General features: G+C 41.3%; 1 long non-coding RNA gene across 1 annotated transcript in view; it reads right to left on the bottom strand.

Moving 5' to 3' along the window:
• LOC148402307 (uncharacterized) overlaps positions 1-20,474 on the bottom strand; it is a 38,849-nt gene that overhangs the window by 499 nt on the left and 17,876 nt on the right. Inside the window, exon 3 of the long non-coding RNA XR_015857129.1 lies at positions 57-198. This is a non-coding gene — a long non-coding RNA (uncharacterized LOC148402307). The remainder of the gene's footprint in view (positions 1-56; positions 199-20,474) is intronic.

The following is a 20,474-nucleotide window of genomic DNA, read 5'->3' as shown; positions in this document are numbered from 1 at the left end:
GCACAGCCTTCTACAGCTTGCAGACATAATTGATTTAATGGAGTGTGTGCACTCACTCACTCAGTGTCTCCATCTTTGTCTCTCTTCACTTCAAGTTCGCTCCAGATGGGTGATGTCGGAATGCCCAACTTTAATGATGAAAGTGGCTACAGTTTGTCAACAGCGCTCGAGGATGCAGGTAGTAGGACTTCACGCTTCCTAACCAGATGTGTAACAAAAAGGCAAAATATGTTTCATAATACATTTCTCAAAGCATGTAACCAAGTTACTGGCTGCTCTCACGGTCAAGAAAATTTGATCACATTACCCCAATATTAGCCAAATTACATTGGCTCCCAGTCCATTTAAGATGTGACTTCAAGGTTCTTCTACTAACCTATAAATCACTGCATGACTTAGCGCCTTCATATCTCGTCGACCTAGTCGTTCCTTATGTTCCGTCTCGTAACCTTCGTTCGCAAAACGCTAGTCTTTTAGTTACACCGAGGGCCAAGAAAATGTCTGCAGGGTCTAGAGCATTCTCTATTCGGGCTCCAGAGCTTTGGAATGCCCTACCAATGGATATTAGAACTACTACCTCAGTAGAAACATTTAAGACACGTTTAAAGACACATTTCCATGAGATGGCCTTTAACTAACTTGTAGTGGCCGATTTGGCCGGAGTTTGTTTTGTTCTCTCTGCCCACCCCCTCCCCGACTGGGGAGGGGGTTAGGTGGCTCAAAAGCTGATAGCGGCTAGCTGGATTCTCGGGGACCAATTCAAGATGAAGAAACTGCAGCTCAACCCCCTTGAAGACACTGCCAGGACAGTCGCGGGCACCTCCGACATCGATTTTTTTCATTGATTTTCATATTATGTATTACTTGTGCCCTCTCTGCATCCATTACAACCTGGTGATCCTGAAAGGGGGATCCTTCCATCTGTGGTCCCTTCTCAAGGTTTCTCATTTTCCCCTGGCAGGGTTTTTTTGAGTTTTTCCTTGCCCTTTTGGGAGCTTAAGATCAGGGGATGCTTTGAGAATAATTGTCAATTTTGGCTATGTGAAGCCCTTTGAGACTGTTTGTGATTTAGGGCTATACAAATAAACTTGACTTGACTTGACTTGACTTAAAAATAATTACAATATTTTCAAGTGAATATAAATAATAAAAAAATAGTTAAAAGTGTTAAAAAAATAAAATATATATACAAATGGCTGTAGGTAACTAATTGGGCCCCGAGATTACATTATTGTTATTATTATTATTGTGTGCATATGTGGACAATTTGTCTTTACTTTATCATTTAACAGTGTGAAACCAAAATAATTTACTTTCTACATTTTCCCCATTTTTATAATGTAATGTTCTATTTATCGATCGAGGTGTATTATGGTCTAATTTTGATCATTTTAAAGTCCTGTTGCTACATAAGGTAGCAGCAAGGTACAGGGGGTCCTCGGTTTACGACGTCCTTGAGTTATGCTGTTTCGTGTTGACGACACACGTCTCATATATTCTTTTTTGAATTATTTATATTATTTTTTCGTATTTCATCCATTTTGGACTGTTGCGTCGTCTCTCTCTTGCAACGCCCCTTTCAGTGTGCAAGCCAACCACAGGAATAAAGGTAAGGAATCGTTTTCTCTTTTTCTTTTATGACTGTAATGATTCATTTGGTTACCGTTCCGACTTGCACCGAAATTCGGTTTACATCGCCGCGTAGGAACGGATTGACGTCGTAAACCGAGGACCCGCTGTATAGTATTACCAGTGGGCTAGTTTGATGAAACATTGAGTAGATGCTTTAACAATAAATAGAGGGACTCAACCTTAACCCTAAGCCTATTACACTGTCAACAAGATCGATGGAAAATTACTTTTTTCAACTGTAACCAGCAAGCAAAATGATTCTCTGTCAAGACTTAAAAATGAAAGCTTGTCATCACAGCGTGTTACTCGAGTTGTTAAACATGTTTCTTTTATATGATGGCTGTAAATATACATTAAACACTGGTTCAGCAAACAACAAACGTCACGCAATAAATTTATCTGGTGACCCATTTATTGAGTGCAGATGTCATGACAAGAATGATAAATCCAAGCCAATGAACATGTCGCCTCTCCTTACTGTTCCTCCTCCATCCAAACTATAAATGCATGTGGCAAAAGTTACCGATTCAGAATTTGAGTACAAAATCCATATTAAGCCCGATTTTGGCTACATTTTCCCATAAGAAATGTTACACTGGGCAAAAATGTGCTGCGCTTCCTGCTTGGGGGGAAACTGTGGCTTTGTGTAATCATATAGTATTTAAGTATGACACAACAGAATCATTGACATTGACATGATTTGGACTTTTAGAGATTGTCTCTGCTCATCATCAGACCCAGATGTCAAGAACATACACAGCTCAAGTAACATTTGACCTTGTTGCTGCTCAGTGAGAGACAGACTAGGCCATTTGCAAACTTCACAGCTGAAAAAGATCCATTTCAGCGGACGGGAGATCTCGGTTACGTGCAGCGTAATTTACCTGTAATTGAATGTATAACACGAGCACAAACAAGCCTGGAAATTGGCATGCTCGTGCACATGAATCCTCATGGCCTTTTGCTCAGCAAGATCAGATAATGAGGCCACAGTGCAATTACTAAAATCAGGTAGGCAGGTTTGGGCAAATTAGGCCCAGCATGGCGTCTGCTTGCTAACGTGACATGATAATTGCTTGCTGCACCAAGATACACAGAGACAAGGACACCCTGAGGGGATGGACGGAGATAACCCCCGAGGGGATAGTCACATAAAGACCAGTGCGATAACCTCCACCTCAATATGTTTATGACTAAGGACGGAACGGCTGATAGCAGGCAAGCACTTCATTTGAAAATTAATAGACTGTGGGATTTCTTTACCACTCAAGACACTTAAGCCCCCGATGTAGTTACCTCTGCTTTGCCCCCTCCCCTACCCGCTGTGCTTGGCTAAGTGCATGGACCATTTGATAATCTACTGGCCCGTCCTTGGTCAAACATGGATGCGCTCAAAATCCAGACGTTTACGACTAGATGGCGGTACCACGTGTTTGCCTCCGATACAGTTAATTGAAGTGCAGTGCAGCCAATATTCACTCGCCAAAATGCATACTCAGCAACATTGTGCACACATTATGACCGCCACAAATCTCAGGTGGTGACTTCAACCCTGACTAAAAATGTATTCTTAGCCTTCACCCTAATTGTACTTTTCTAAATACACGCGATGCATCGATTGGATCCAAAACCCCTAATCGTTGAGTTGATTTCAATTTGAGAGTGGTGGATAATAAGATACCGCCGACTGCGATGAGGCGCCCTGCCCTCTTTCACCGTATTACATCATTTTCAAATTGCAAGCATCTTTGGCCCTTTTACACCTTTTTCCTCGTGCAGTAATTACGAATGCTCACTAGAGTCATCATGTTTTGCAGTCATGTGCACCAAGTAAATGCGTTGTGAAAGAGCTTTGTGTGCTTGGGCACCTTCACCCTTCTCCTCACTCCATAAGACCATGTGCTCGGGAAGAAGTCTTCCAGCATTCATCTGGTGGTCACGTGAATTTGGTGAATTTGTCATCTATGTCCCCGCTATTGCACTACAGCTTGACATCACGTGACTCTTTCATTAAATAGTCAAGGCGAGGATGATAGTAAGAATATATATTTGTGCATGAAGCAACGTTATTTCTGATAATATATGGTCTTATCCTAATTATGATTTTATCCAGTTGCAAAGAATTGCACAGATTGTCACAAACCATTGGGAAAATGGCCAATTAGGCAAAAAGATGAAGTTAACCCAGATTTAATAACAGCTATGCTTAATTAAATTGTGGAATAGCGACCACCCTCCTACAATGTAAGACTTAAAAAAAAAAAAAAATCCTTGGCACAGCCCAGTTTTACCCACTGATGAATGGTGCATAGAGATGCCAGGTGTGCAACGCACAAAAAAAAAAAAAAATGACATCAGTTCACTAAGCTCTTTCCATTGAAAAAGCCCTACCAGGAGGCAGCCCTATAAATAGCCGAGTTACTTGTCTCAAGCTAGAAACTTTTATTTGACACGAGCTAATTAAACACATTCATCTGGTTCATGGCGGCCACCTTTCTTCGCTGAGCTTCCATAACTCCATCTGGCATTATGGCAGCACACAGGAGTTTTGGCTCCTGTGTCAATCAATGACACCGCGCTGTGTTCACGTACTCCTTTTGTTGTACATTTATATTCAGTGGCCTCCGTGCTTGTAAAGAAGCACAGAAAGGTTCCCCAAATTAATTGGATCAACGATTAAGTGACAGTCGTGCTGCCCTACTGAGCAGAGACAATAGCGGAAGAAAGGGTCAACGCAGGCGTTGCCTTAAAATTGACACTTGAATTAGATAATGAAGAATAGAAGGCAGGAGGGGAGAAGGGGGGTCCGATCGGTGTGAGGTCTTCACTGAAGAACTTAGCCTGTGTGGTCAGAGACAAACTCTTGGTTAACTGCAGTTGCTTGGCCACATAAATTTACCAGGCAAATATGAATTGAAACAGTTTTGCTTTGTAATATTTTCAGATCACTCATTAAATGCTCACATACGTGACAAAAAAGGTTCATGTAGCAAAACATTTCATGGCATATGCTAATTAGTCCATGACATTTGAATTTGGGACGTGACTAAAGTGGTGGGTAAGAAATATAGCGTTGGTTGCTGGTTTTTTTTGTTTTGTTTTTATCCACCCAATGAGAAATTCTACTTTTGGCCTAGCAACCAGAACTACAAATACAAAGCAATTGCTTGCTTTGAAATTATATAATTGGTTGGGGGGGGGACTACAAGTGCAGGTAGTTGCCGTTTAGAATCGAAGTTGCCCACAATTATAATCCATTAGCACACAGCTACATGAGAAAATGCAAGTAAATCTATTTTGTTGTACAATTATTTTCATCACTGAGTCCAAATATCTCTGAAAGGATTGTCAAGTCAATTATGTTACCTTTTCTCATAAAAAATTGACTTTGTCCTACAATCCCTTCTTACCTGTGGCAAAAAAAACAACAACACTCAAGCCACTACAACTGATGACTCACAGAATCAAACCTCTTCATTTCATACTGACTTGTCAGAGTTGTCATTGGTAAAATGTGTGTCGGATTGGAAGGGAGGGGCAAGTAATAGAAGCCTAGGTAACACTTAAAGCTTTGGCTGTGATATTGCTTGATGGCTTTTGGAGCCTCTGATCTGAGAAAAAAAATCAACCTCCTGCTGCTCCAGCTATTCACGTATTATGTGTGAGCTCTTCAAAGATATGAACCCCACTGCTGGGAGCAAATATTTATCCTGTGCTAGATGCTATTCGGGGAAACCTGAGGAATGTCTACAACTGCAGCTATTGCGCAACTCCCTCCCTACGCAACAAAAACACTCTACTGAACACTCTTCCAGATCGCTGCAGTCGATGCAATTCAAAGAAAACTTCCGACCTAGCGTGAGCAAAGAGACTGAAAGGAACTCTGCCAGGGAAAGGATTTTCTTTTTTTATTCCAGTGCCACAACTTGTGCTCATACTGGGTTATGACAAAGTTCTCGAAATTGGGAGAGAATAGTACCAGACGTCATCCATTGTGCTTTGACAGGGAATAGCGTATGTTTGTAAGGTTCAGTCAGTGGGTGCAAACACGTGGAAGAGATTGTCGAGGTCTATGAGGACACTTCAACCATTCGGGCAGAAAAAGAGCATGGTGGAGAGTGTGTGGAAGGGTCCTCCAGCAATGTGTGATCACGTCTGAGAACAAAGGTTGCGGCTTTTTTCAATGACCTATAGCGCAGTCTGGAGTGGGAAACATTATATCCGGGCCTCAAGCAGGAGGGGAGCGGGTAGGGGTTATGAGTTTTTTTTTTTTCTAATGTCATAGCTGATGAGTAATAAATGAAAGATAAAATAAATTCAAGTGTATTAGAAAATGCCTTGACTCTGTTGGAAGGTCTGGCAATGCGCAGCGCCGTCTACCACAGGGCTGTCAAACTAATTTTTGTCGCAGGCCGCATCGTAGTCATAGTTTCCGTCAGAGGGCCATTATGACTGTCAACCCAAATAAATGTATGAACGTCTCATAATATATAAAGTATAGGCTACACAACAAACTAATAAATAACCAGTTTTGAAATGGGAGACTAGTATTAAAAATTGCAAGCAACAGCTCTATGTTGTAAAAGTAAAGACAATTTGCAATTCTAGTATTGATGCATAATGTCGATGCACAATTTGTCTTTGTGGGCCAAATATTATTACGATGCAGGCCAAATTTGGCCCGCGAGCCAGAGATTGGTCTACCAAATTCACAAACACGCTAAAGTAGACTTTCCCCAGCATGGAAATGAAGACTCCTTGGAGCAGATTTGGGGGCGGGGCAGCTTTCAAACATCCCACAAGTGGCCATATAAAATCTACATGATGAAATTGACTATAATAGGGAAACAAGGCTGAAGTGTTTCATTTGCCTTTCTGTCCTTAAACCACCCATATTATGCTGAAAATGCCCCAGACCGAGATGATGTCACAAAATACAGTTGAATAGCAATAAATGACACCAAGTCATTAAATTCAAGAAACATCGTGATCGTTCTCTCTTCATTCAGATGTGTTTTTCCAGTTGCTCCCCCTCACCTCCTCTCCCCCTTAAACCAGACCTCTGCATTTTCCAAGACAACCTACATAGACGACAGGTGCCGTCTTGGCCCTCCGGGGGTTGCTTGAGATGGAGAGGCCATCCCTGTCATTCTGTCTATTTGGGCAAAAGAGGAGGGCCAGCAGGGGATGGCTATATCTCCTGGGCCTCATCATGTAAGTGTATACAAAACAACATAGCGACCCCCTCAATCTACCATCCACCCTGTGTGGCTTTCATAATCTCTGGAATGTACTCAGTGAGTGGAGGAACTTCAGGTGACTGGCTTGGCGTGCACCAAATCCCTCCTCGGGTTCTTTTTTTCCCTGTCCTGTTTTGTTTTCCTTTATAGGGAGACTTTTCTTCACGAAGCAATCTGGGGCGCACAGTATAATTCATGCAAAGACCTTGCCCCTCTTGCATGTTTTGAAAGACGGCGCAGGTCGAAACCTTTTGTCTCCTCTCTGCTTTGCATGGTTTTCTTGAAAAGACTCTCCAGCAGTGCCGTGGTGCTTTTTTGCAAAGATGGCGGGAGGGACAGAGAGAAATGTGACACATTGAAAAGCGTAGAGTTTTATGTATAGGACGTCGCCCTGGAGAACATTGGGGGAGAGTCAAATTAATGGCATCAGACAGCCTTGTGACAGGAGAGGCCATTATGTGACAGTAGCACAAAACCTTAAAGACTGGACTCCAACAGTGAAATAAATACAATAAAATGACACATTAAAAAAAAACAAAAAAACACCCCCATTCTTACCAATCCTGTATAACGCTTCACACAAAAGAAGGCCTCTCTGAAATACTTTGAGTAACCCACGTAATCCATGATTTTTAAACCAGGGCTTAATATTTTCTGTTTATCTTTGGCTTTCATAGGAGCTTGGCTAATACAAATGGTAACAAAGCATGCATTAATAGAGATAAGTGTGCGGGAAGGCAATATAGCACGCTACACCTACACCATCATCAACGGCACATGCAATGGAGCCAAAGCATGTCTCTCAGCAAATCAAATCAAATCAATGAAGCGGGAATGATTTCTGCCCCACATTTGTAAAATCCAGGCTTCAATTCTGGCTCTAGCTTTTCAGGGTTTCATTTGCATGTTCTCATGTACTTGATGTACGCCACCTCTCGCCCAAAGTCAGATAAATCATGCTGCAGCTTACGCATGACTAAAATGAGCATAAGCTTTCAGAAAAACGGATCTGTAAACAACTTTGAAAGTCAATCAAACTGTGAATAATTCAAGTTTGATTGAGTTGCATTATCACTTGATTGAAATGTAGTTGTTGATGCACCGCACAGGATTTGTTTCACTTTGCGCCAATAATTCCATCTTAATGAAAGGTGAAACTCTTACAGGATGCCTTTCACACTGTTTTTGATGTTGTATGCGTCTGACAGCAAGAGAGGTGTTTCTTTTCACTTCAAATAGGATTAGGAGATATTAAAAGATGAAATTGCAATAGATATCACAGCTTCAATCCTGTCTGCTGGCAGACCTAAGATCTCTGATTCATCTCTGAATGCATACTGATGAAAATGCATTTATAATGCCCACAAAACTAGCTTTTCATGAACCCCATTTATTTGACACACACACTTGTATTGATTTGTGGCATGAAAGAAGAAAAAAATCATTATTTGTCATGTACACACATTTACACAAAATCTGACGTTTGAGCCATTACAGTCGTGGACACAGCAATCACACACACTTGAGCTCCCCGGGAGCAGTTTGTGGGGTGTGTGTCACAACAGCCGGGTGTCTGGCTGATGTAGTATGGCCGTGGATGGTCACTTGCCGGGTGGTCGCAAACTCTGCCAAGATGGCAGGTGTCGTGGTTGGGTACTTGAACCGGGGGTCATTTTAGCCACTTGGCCAAGGCTGCCCGAGAAGTGTGCAATTACGAACAGAAGAGTGGACACGCTTCCTGACTGCAGCCGTTGAGTCAAGACTACACAAAGAGGGTCACGCAAAGTTCATTCATAGGTAATGGACTGATGGAAGTAGCTCCAAAGGTAAAAAACAGACGTTAACAAAACGCCTCCGGGATCTCACAAGAAATGCGTAAATACGATCACAGGATTGAGGTGAGGAACAAACGGGTGTACGCACAATCTGCAAGTCAAGGTTATTGGGTCAGAAGTTCTGCCAGGAAAGACAAAGAAAGAAGGCCGAGTGAGAAATGCAAGTGCAGACAAGAATGCCTCGCAGCATATGAACTGTGAAAAACACACGCACACAACCATCAAGAGTTGCAGACGGGAAGTTCCGATTCAGCTCCAAGTGAGACTTAACAGTAGAATGGATTCATTAACTAGCGTAACGACCCGGTTGGCCAACAAACATGGTCAGGACACGACGTGCCACAGCATCCCGCCTGAAGTGCTACTCGGGTGACTAAAAGACATCAAGAGCCCTGCTCCTCCTTTTTTCTTCTTTACAGGCAACTCAAACTGTTCAGGAGGGTAAGAGCATGAGAGCAGTTCCTGTTTCCTTCATAATAGTCATCCCACCACACACACAGAGCATTTCTCGTGCCACTTGGGAGTAAGGTATCGCGTCCAACAAAAATTCAGAATGTGTGTGCCAAGTTGAAAGGTGGACACCTCTCTCCAGCTGAACCTTTCAACAGAACTTGCAGGAATAACAGACTCAACTGTCTAACAAGAGTTCAACCTCAGCATCTCCTTCCTGTTCTTTTCAGAACATCTTCATGCCACATACTGTAATGTCCATATGAAGACTGACCATGAGGTCTAAGGAACCGCAGTGAGACGGATACCCGCCCATCCAAAAAAGTGTCCTGAATGTTGATATCGTATGGAATTCCTTCCACACCGACATCTCAAGCTTTCTTGCAGAATATTTTCCCTCTCCCACAGCGCACAAAGACGGAGTATTTGGCAGCGAGTGTTTTCTCTGTAATCCAACAGGCTGCCTCGATGGAAGCGGAGACAAACTATGGTGGGAAAGATAAAATTGACTTCCCTGCTTTCGGCCATGGAAACGTTCCAGTGGTTCCCAGCTGTTTTAATACCAAATGATCTAATACATTGGCAATCAAAACATTGTAAGAGTTTTTAAATGATTCCCATTTGCGTTTATTTTCTTTTGTCTCACAGCAAGTTGGGACAACTTGTGTGGGACTCTGACACATCAACAGCTGTTGGCAGATGATTAGTACGCCATTATGAAGTCCAATATTAAATACACATACAGCTCACTTTTTGTGGAAAACTCCTAATGAAAGTTTATCAATGTTTGTCGGAAGAATATTTTGGGTTAAACCCCCACACACACCTTACCCAACCCCAATGGATTTTAATGGCCATCAATTATACATGAATTTTGGCTATTCACAGTACTTCTCCCCGGCGAGTAGTGGAGAGTAGGGGTCTGCTGTATATAAATAGTGAAAAACATCCCCTTATTATTTTATTAAATCCTCAGTCAATCAAAAATGTCCTGGTGGGGAAGACATTTTGACAAGTCACAATGTCAAACCTGTCAAATCAGTCACAGCCATGAACTCCACGCATGTAATGATGGTCACAGTCCGGTTCCACCGCTACTCAACTAAGGACAAGAAATCCTGGTCTGCTGAATTTGCTTCAACAATTCAAATTCTCACACAACAGCCTTGTTTGAGAGTCCTGTGCTAGCCCAGAGAAAACAGCTGAAGAAGACAATCCGCGTCTGCACCGTTGTTATGCATGAGGTTGTGTGTGTGTCTGGTGTCTTGGGAGATCCAGTATTTTCCAACTTTCAGCTGTGATCATTTTTCTGCATGTCAGGCTCTCTGCAGATGTAGCACGCATGTGAAAATGGCACACCACTCTCCTACGTACATGTATTATTGAGCTATTTGGACTGTAAAACATATCAAAGTGATCCTAAAATGTCTTGTCTACTGCAAATGCAGTCATTTAAACACGGTGCCTTTAGCGCTTGTTTGAAATAGATTGTGTGTGGCGCACGTAATTGCATTGTGGGTATTTTTTATTGTCACTAGTTACTTTTCCATTGATATTTGAAATATTTGTATATGTAAAAAACAGTGCAGGACTTAAAAGCTACACTTCCGTCCAGTCCAGGTAAAACAAACCGAAACTCTCCTTCAATTTAGACATTAGATGACAATAGGTAGGACTTAGTAGACCTTTGTGATTCCGACTTCAAAGTGGCTCTGTACTTTACCACACGGTTTTAATCATATGAAACTTTTCTGTTGTGTACCATTTGGTAAACAAGAGAGAGCAAAGGCAATACTTTGTATAAATGTATTTTGAAATTGCTTACATACAAATACCGTATTTTCCACACTATAAGGCGCACCGGATTATAAGGCGCACCTTCAATGAATGGCCCATTTGAAAACTTTATCCATATATAAGGTGCACCAGATTATAAGGCACAACTTCAATGAATAGCCCATTTTAAAACTTTGTCCATATATAAGATATATACATTTGGCCCGCGAGCCGAACTTTGGACACACCTGCTGTAGTGGCTCAATATTGGTCCATATATAAGGCACACCTGATTATAAGGGGCACTGTCGGCTTTTGAGAAAATTGGAGGTTTTTATGTGCGCCTTATAGTGCGGAAAATACGGTAGTTGCGTTTGTGGCGTGTCAGTGCCATATAATCTCTTGTGACCCTTGAAGTTGGGTCAACAGACCCAATTATCAGGTTAGTGCCTTTTTGACCTTTTGACTCAAAGTGGTTTAATTCTGACCCAAGTGTGCTAGCTGTTTCCAAAAATATTTTTTTGTGTCCACGACCTACATACTTATATACTTTGCCCATATAGACCTTTCTGACTTGGCAGTTTGGCTGGGAGGAAATCCAGCACTTTAAGACGACGGCTGGAAATATCAAAGCCAAAAATGCTGCATTGAATTCATAGCTACAACTTTGCGTTAGTTAGCAGTATTAGCCTCCATAAAGTGTCACAACTTGATTGTTTGGTGAAGTTGGAGAACCACATACACTGATTCACATGCTAATTTAATTGTAACTCAGTGTATTGGTGATCAAGTGATGAGAGTAGTCTCGAGCACACTTGGGATCAGCTCCATCTGAAAATAGAGCCCATCATGTGGCTCATACGTGTCTAGAACTTCCATATGTCTGTAGATATATATAGTCCCTATGATGCGTGAGTATGCTCCTTGATAAGGCTCCTGGGAGAGCTTCTCCCAGACCTGATTAGCGCATCAATTTGGACAGCCTGTGCTGTGAAATGTTGCCAGTGGATACAGTGTAGTTGGGTTCTTGATTGGTTTTGGCCTGGGCAACAACAGACAGGAAGTCAATAGCGTAAGCATTATCTATAATGAGCTGATGAGGTGTTCTCCTTTTGTCCTACATGGCGCCATTGATATATTTGTTCTTTCCTTTACCTCTAAGAAGGCAAGAACATTCATGCAAGGTCATTTCGAAGACTGGAAAACATTTGGAGTGATTGTCACTTTGGTTTAAAAAAATAATAAAATGCCGTAAAATAGTTGAATTATTGCGATTGCGACTGACCAAGGATCCATTCTCTCACTCTCACTGGACAAGAGAAACCGGTGGGGGAATAATTTGCCCCCTGGGCCGACGATGATGTCAATCTGGACCGCAACTAGACTTCATCACTCCATTTGGAGAATAAAACGACACTCTCAAATGACAAACTATTCCATCTTGCTGAAAATTGGACAAGTATATACTTGTGACGTCGCTCTCAATTCCATCATGACAACTGGCGAAAAGATACAGGACCAGCTGAGGTTTTATTTTCAATGAGCCCATCACAGCTGCCAAAAGACATTTTTAACATCACATGCTTGCTATTTTCCATCTACCAAGTCAGCAATGGACCAGATGTACACTTCACAGCTGCCTTAAAATGGTATGTGCAAAGGTTCATCAATGACTGGCCATAAAGTGTGAATATTTTGCCCACTATTTCAGAGAACGAGACATTAACCACCTCAGATGTTTATTATTACGATTCACTTGCTTAACTTGTGTAGCTCGGCAGTACGGGCAGGCCAAATAAAGCTTCAAGTGGTGAAAACCTGCAGAAACCAACAGGCGCCGTCACCCAAACTCCCAAAGGATTTGCATACATCAATTTGCAGGCTTCTCATGTCTGCCGTTCAAAGAAAATGCACCCAGCAGTCTTTTCTGTCATCTGAACAATGTGAACCAACAGTGGGGAAAAAAAAAAAAACATTTAAAAGAATAGTTGGGAGCTTTCGAGTGGGGGGGATTAAAGGAGTTGTCAATAAACTATGATAACATTTGAAATAGTATAAGAATTCCCAATTGTAATGATCAACAATGTCATATTTAGTGTCGCTTGAAGGTAGTTGGTTATTTTGTAAACAAGGATCTACACCGCAAGTCCAAGTACCCTATTTACATTTTAAGTGACACGTATTAGATAAAAAGATAACATAATTTTACTAATTTTGTGACCAAATACGAAAAACTCGACCTTATAACTGACTATTTAATTGACCTTTGGCCCGTTTTTTCAATTTAGTATTTTGATCTGAGCCTCATCTTAAATTTCTATTATTTTTTTGCATGTGGTAGATTACAAAATGTTAGTCTAAAAACAAATACAAACAAAATCAACAGTATCTGTCCTTAAAAACATTTTGAACGCCATTTAAAAACTTAGGAACAACAAATGAAGACCAGTCCAGGCCTGGCCCACTTTTGCCCTGCAGCTTTTTTTTCCTTTTTTTTTTTTTTAAACAGTTGCAGATGCAGCGTATTGTATCTAAAATCAGTATTCCTCTTTCAACCAGCATTAGCTTGTGTTTGTCTTCATTAAAATCTATTGCTCTCAACACGGGGTGGTGCTGCTCTTAAAAAAAAAAAAAAAAATCATTCATATCTAGAAGGGTACTGGGCATGGTGCCAAAATTTGGACAACCTTTGTTGAATGCATCATGGAATTAGTGATGATGTGCTGCTCGCAAGGAAAAATTTACTAGTGTCTGTAGAATAAAAATACAAATAGTTAAATACCTTTTTTTTTTCAAATCTTATATCTTTTATAATCTCAAAAGATCCCTGGGATCACATAGACTAAAAACCTCATCATCACATTTCTCCTGTTGGTTGCATCCCCTAATTTAATTATCTGGCAGTGTCTGTCGGAGCCGCTGCATGTGCCGGCTGCTCTCTGCGCATTCCATTAAACATATACACTCGCACGTAACTCGCACTCACGGATCCAACGGGGAAAATTCCTAGGCCGTAGGGGATAACCATACAGAAATGACAAAGGCTCCTAAGAATGTGATCACACGCACAAATGGCGGCAAATCCCTTCTGTGCAGGTGAGACTACCACTATGCAGATGCTCGTTCTGTCTGTCGGAAAAATAAGCCCCTAATTACCATCCAATCTGTCTGTGCCTTGCTACGTTCCCTCCCCCGTCATCCACTTCTTTTTCACACTGCACTGCGGTTGTGGCGTTTGCCTCAAGGCTGGTGATTGCGGCGTTTGGCTCCTCTGAGAGTCTTCCCTTGTTATTATCCTTAAACAAGCAATTACAGCCGAGCCCCCGAGTGGAGCAAAATAGAGAAGGCACACCCACAAAAAAAAAAAAAAGCTTGACGCTCTATACACTGATGAATACCGAAGGTCTACCGAGCAATTTAGTCTCGCGTACATCGTCCCATTCCACGATGACCGAATGCGAGAACTCAAAAGAGCACACGCGGAGTTGATGGTTAGGAAACACATTTGACTATTTTTGCAATGGCATAGCAGTAATTTTCTTTCTGTGGATTTTGTGGTTGAGCAAATAAGCAAGCAGACAAGACCACAGGAGGGGCAGCTCCAACTGTTACACTCTCCTAAATATTTCTAATCAAAACAACATATGTAGAGTATACATTACAAATATATGGCAATGTTTTCTTATGCCACGAAAGCTCAACCGTGTGAGGCCCCGTGGCCTCGATCTTTTCCGCGAGTTGAATTTAAGCTAACCTCTTTCCTTTCCGCATGAACTTGGTTTAAAGAAATATGAAATATAAAAATGAATTGTACACTTGGATGTCAATTGAAGAATTCTCCTGTTTCAAAACTATTTGTGAATTCTGTTCTTAATCTCTCTCTCTCTCTCTCTCTCTCTCTCTCTCTGTGTGTGTTAATTAACAGAGCAAAAAGCAAAAAAAAGATGAAAAAAAAATTCACTACATTTTAGTGAAGGGAGCAGGGTCGAGACCATTTGTGTGTGCATGTCTGTTCAATGTCTGTGACAGACTGACAGTAACGAATAAACATCAAGAAGGAAATCTTGGTTTTGCTTTGTGTAGTTGCTTCACGGCCTACGAGCTTTGTTTACTTTGCTTTTTTGGTCAGTGAGCTTTAGTTTGATGGAAGGAAAAAAAAAAGGTGCCAGCAAGTCTGTAGGAGATATGAAAGAGTGACGTTTATTCACACTGAGTTTCGAACGGGGACGTTTGAGTTGCGGCCAGCGGGGGGGATTGATGGTTGCAGGCTCAGCAACATTCTACTGCTGAGGAATTGACTGGTAAACAGATTCTATTCAAACATGGGAACAGTAGGACACAAGGAACGCTAACATGATGTTTTCTCTACGTTCCCATCAGCCACGGCAGCTCCCTCATTTAATGCCTGCTGCGCTCACCCAAATTTTCAACGGTGGAGACAATCTGCGCTATCAAAGGCGCAAATCACTCTTTGAAATATGGCGGTGTTCTGTGCACGCAATCTGGCGAGCGTGCAATCGGGAGGCCGTTATTTGGCATCCAATTGAATCAGGCGTGCCAAAGAATAGATGACAAATAATGAGATGAATAGCACAATCACGGACGAGGTGGGCGCAAGTGACCACAAGCAGACTAGCAGATAGTGGTTTAAGTCAACATTTAAAAACACATTAGAGAAATAAATGTTTTATATGCTCCGTTTTGTTCTTTAGGTCACACTTTCAGGTGACCTTTTCAAAATAAAACCTTTCTCACAGCAATTACATCTGCATTTCAATACTTGAGCTATCTTGTTTTCTTTTCGTCATAGTGATCCAAGTTCATTGGTTTTTCAATTGCTTGATTCCAAATTTCCAGAAAAATTGACCGGCTTTGAGCTGTCAACATTAACGCAACGTTTAAACTTTTGGTGCAGCTGTGTTTTTGGTCGCCCAAATTAGACCCCAGGTGACTATATTTTGTTATTGTAGAACTTTCGCTAGACCAATGATATCGGATTTTTCATTGGCTTCCTATACACGTTAAGGCATTAAACAAACGGTAGATCACCATGTTTAAGCAAACATAATATAAAATACGTTTGACTTTTTGCTGCTCTTGAATCTGACCTGTGTTTGTATGCCCCACTATGACCCACTCTATTCACCAAATCATTGTAAAAATGACCAATTACATGCTTTATCCCCTCGGTATGTTCCAGTTTAATGTACTGTTAGGAAAAAAAGTGAAATGTAAAATGAGTCCCCCCTACTCCAGAGAATAGCACTTGTACAGTTGAACTTGGAAAACAAATTGTTGGGGCAAATGGGAAATCAAAAATGACGTGGTTGCAAAAGCATAGGTGTACGAAGCCTGCTAAAAGTAGGGGGGGGGGGGGGATGTGGATGATTTAATAACCTATTTCATCTTGCCAAAAAAGCACTGAGTAGAGCACAGAGGACCAGAAACTCATACATGTCCACTTTTTAAATTGAAAAATCATGGTGTGCTGGTGAAGCTGTTCTACTCCAGTCCTGTAGGTGGCAGTATTGTACATTACAATGTAGGTGCCCACTTACACGCAGCGGTTGTCCCAAATCCGGGCGAAAAGATTTAGCCAGCTAATTATGAGTTTTGGTCAAGTTACTGTCAGTTTTAAATTTCAGACATCTGCAGAGTAATAATATCCTCTCCTCTCTACTTAAGTATGAGTAACAAAAAAAACACACACACAAACAATGGAGCCAACTCTCAAACCTGAAATTTAAAATTGACTAGACGAACGCATTGCGCTGAAATGGCGGCCCTGTTTCTGGCCAATGAAGGGTTACACTTGCAGCGGCTGGTATGCTCGCAGCAGGAAGGCAAAGGCCGGGACTGGGCCGCTTTCCAAACAGATGTTGGTTTGTTTCAGGGCTGCGGTTAAATAGTTGGATGGGGTTGCAGCACACAGGGGAAAGAGGAGGGAATAAGAACTGAGAAGATTCCAGCTGCACAGACAGGAAGAGAGCGGGCGGGCGGGCGGAGGAGGGAGCCTGTCAAAGACTCAAGATAGAGACCAACTGAGACCCATTGAGGCGGCACTAAACAAAATGGATGCTAAGCTGCGTGACCTCCAGTGCTTCATCACCATAATGCAAAGTACTACATAGACTCAAATTAATTATACTTTCAGAAAATAAAAATCCCTATACGCTTATTTCCATTCAGTGCAAGGCAGGAATGTGTTTTTGCTGTTTGAATATGCCGCACTAGCGTATCCAATGAACCTCATGCTTGAATTTGGGTGATGAATTGAAGCAATTATGAAATTGCACTACCGTGCATTTTACCAGTTTACTTGAGCACCATATTTGACAAGACTGAGGGTTTATTTTTTACTTTTTTACTGTTTCGAGCTGCTGTACCGTTTGTTTACTTCAGTAAAGATGACCCAAAATGTATTTTTGGTGGCTTTTGTAACAGTTTCTTGAGAAAGGGCGAAAGCTATTTTGCTGTGCTTGTCTTAATCAGCACTGAATAGAAAAGAGGAGGCTGATACTGTAAAGGGTACTTCTCTTGTTTCCAATTCTTTTTGGTTTTGTAGGATTACAGAGGAATATATTCCTAAAAAGAACGTACGGCCTCAGGGACGGTAAAAATACCCGTTTTAGATTGAATATCCTTTTGAAGTCAGGAATGGCTAGAAAGTGTGGCAAGAGGGAAAGGAAGGGGAAGCAAAAAAAAAAAATTGAAGGGAAAAAAATAGGAAGACACAGTATGGCTAGGTGAGGAAATCTGAATCCAAACTTTTTCCAAGTGCAGCTCTTGCTGAATGTTTCCTTGGCCCTCAGGGGCCCCCGATGTACTTGCAAGGCCTCTATGCTCATCACAATTCTCACTGATGTCTGGAACTATGGATAGTGGCACATAGTCTACAATCCCTGGTGACAACAAGTATGAGACACCTTATTGTTATTATTTATTGACTGTTTGTATTCTGTAGGACTGCAAAGAGGTCATGATTCAGTTCCATGCTCAACAGCAAATGTAGCTTTCCCTACTGGATTTGTCTGCTTTTGTGTGGCAGCTGGCAGACATAAGCAAGTGTAGAATATGTCTAATGAGGGAAGGAGGTGTTTAATAGGGGGGTCTGGAGGAAGGTGTTAGGGATTGGTTTAAGAGCTCCCCTATCCAGCTGCGTTGTCTGGAGTGCAGCTGAGATCCTGTTGTGGGGCCTGCCCCTACAAACATCCATAAAAGATAAAATGGATGCATGTATGAGATTGAGAGATAAGGAAGAGCAGAGAATTTGACACATCACGCTGATTGATATGCAACAGAGACATTCAGTCGTGAATCTAGCAGAGGTTGGCTTATCTTGGAACTGCATCGCTGAGGAACTGCAGGTGAGATCAACTTTTTCACATAAGAGTCATTTATGAAACAGCACAAAAAAACAGTTTTTAACTCTTATTTAAATCTTTCCATTCTCATTACTTCATGTCAAAAGCACTTGGGGCTGAAACTGAAGAACGTTCTTCTAGAGAGCAGTCGGGTTCGATACTCGCCATCTGCGCTCCAGTAACAACGGTTGCCGTCAGATCAGGAAATGAAAACAACATGCTGATGTGTGCTCTTAATGACTGTGCTTGTTTCTTACAATTGTGGTCAGAGAAAGAAGAAGCCAGGGATTATGCTCACAGTCATATAATGACCAGCCAAATCAGACACATTGAGTCATTCTTCAAAACAATAGTGTTTAATTGCCAAACGTTTCCTCACTGTCTTGTGAAATCAACGTTGTAAATGGATCCTAGTGCCAATAGCAACAAGTCTTAGAAAATGTTGAACATTTGATGCAGCTTTAGTTAATTTCTGAGTCATTCAGAAAACAATACTGCATTGACCTACTGGTCATTAATTGTGTGCACTCATTTTCCATCCATTTTTCATTTAGCAAAGTCTTCTCAAGCGTAAATGCTTTTGCTGCTAGCTAGGCACAGTTTGGTTTTAGAAAATGATGTTTCTCTTGTGCTAAAAAAAAATGAAGAAAAAGAGAAAACAGTTTTAGGTTACAGAGTTGAGTCTGACAATATTGACTTAGACGGTCCAAGTTACCAAAAAAGTATATCTCACTGCAAAAAGAAATACGTGTGGTCCATTTAAGCTATACTTTTCTCAACAATTTTCTTTCCACAATTTAAAACAATTCCCAGATGTCTTAATGTCATGGCTGTGATATTTCCTCCATACTGTTGGACCAATCGCGAGCCTGGCTGCCCTTCGTTAGAATGACAATGACAATGTTAGCTCGGTTGCGTCTACAAAACTACTCAGACTTCTGTCTACTAAAGCAAGGTGCTTTTGTGGCACACAGACATAACACCAAACTTAAACAACCACTGGCAGCTAGGATTTTTTCCTTGGAGTGCCTTGAGGGGGCCAAGGATATCATAGGGGGTCTACAAAACATTTTTGTTTTTTCCACAAACCCCAAAAATTCTTCAGAAATCAATCACTAGACGTTTCCTCTAAGGGACAGAGGGAAATGTGGAAAAAATTCCCGGAAAAATCATAAAACACCAAAAAATCAAATATCTGGCCTGACACTTGGGGGGTCCATATTTCAGGAGGGGCAGTGCCCCCACATCCCCCTTCTAGCCTGCCACTGCAAACATCTGCCCGTGCTTGACAGAGCAATCAAGTAAATGGCATTCATTTTAAAGTAAGACTGCTATTATGTTAATTTAAAGATACCGCTTAAAGGCACTTATAGAAATGTGCCACAGGACAACGTCAACAGTTGCCAAAAAATATTTTGGACATTATCATCCAAAACTGTAAAACTGACAAGACTGAAAATCAGGTGGCGCTTTGAAATATTGATTAGCATGTCTGCCTCACATTTCAGTTCTGGGTTCCGATCTCGGCTCAGGCCCTACTTGAACTGCCAGTCCCAAGAAAGCTGCTGAACCAAAACCAGAATTGACAGTCTACTTGTCATATTCAACTCTCACTATCCATAACACACCAAATACTGTTTGCATGGAAAGTCTGTTTGAATGAGTACATTAAGAGTGATCTATCAAAGACTTTTTGAGTTGCCCTCCTGCCTGCTCCCCTTTTCCTTCCCTTCAGATCACTTTCTTACTTCTTGAGGGGCCTTAACGTGAGCCAATGCAGCAAGAGCTCATTAAGATGGTAAAGCTGGCATAGGCGTCGGCACTGCGCAGAGATGAAAGCTTCTTTAATGAATCACAATACTGTGACTGCACTAATTATTACCTCTACAGGCAATGAGATAAATATATATATATATATATATATATATATTATGGAGACTCAAACTCAGCTGACAAATACAAGTAGAGAAATTGCCATCAATGTCATGTGCAAGTATTGCGGGAAATCAAACGCATGTAATTTTAGTCATGGCATTGAACATTTGAATTGGGACATTAATGTCCTAAGTCTTATTAAATAATAAATAATAATAAATTAAAAAATATGAAAAAAAAAAATAAATTACAGGGAAAAAAAATGTAGCCCGTGGGAAACAATGGTTTGGACTGACTGCTGG

Source organism: Syngnathus floridae, chromosome 2, assembly GCF_059516105.1.
Source record: "Syngnathus floridae isolate MCC-2025c chromosome 2, RoL_Sflo_1.0, whole genome shotgun sequence".
NCBI classification, from domain to species: domain Eukaryota; kingdom Metazoa; phylum Chordata; class Actinopteri; order Syngnathiformes; family Syngnathidae; genus Syngnathus; species Syngnathus floridae.
Note: the sequence above shows the minus strand (reverse complement) of the source record. Positions and strands in the feature narration are given on the sequence as shown.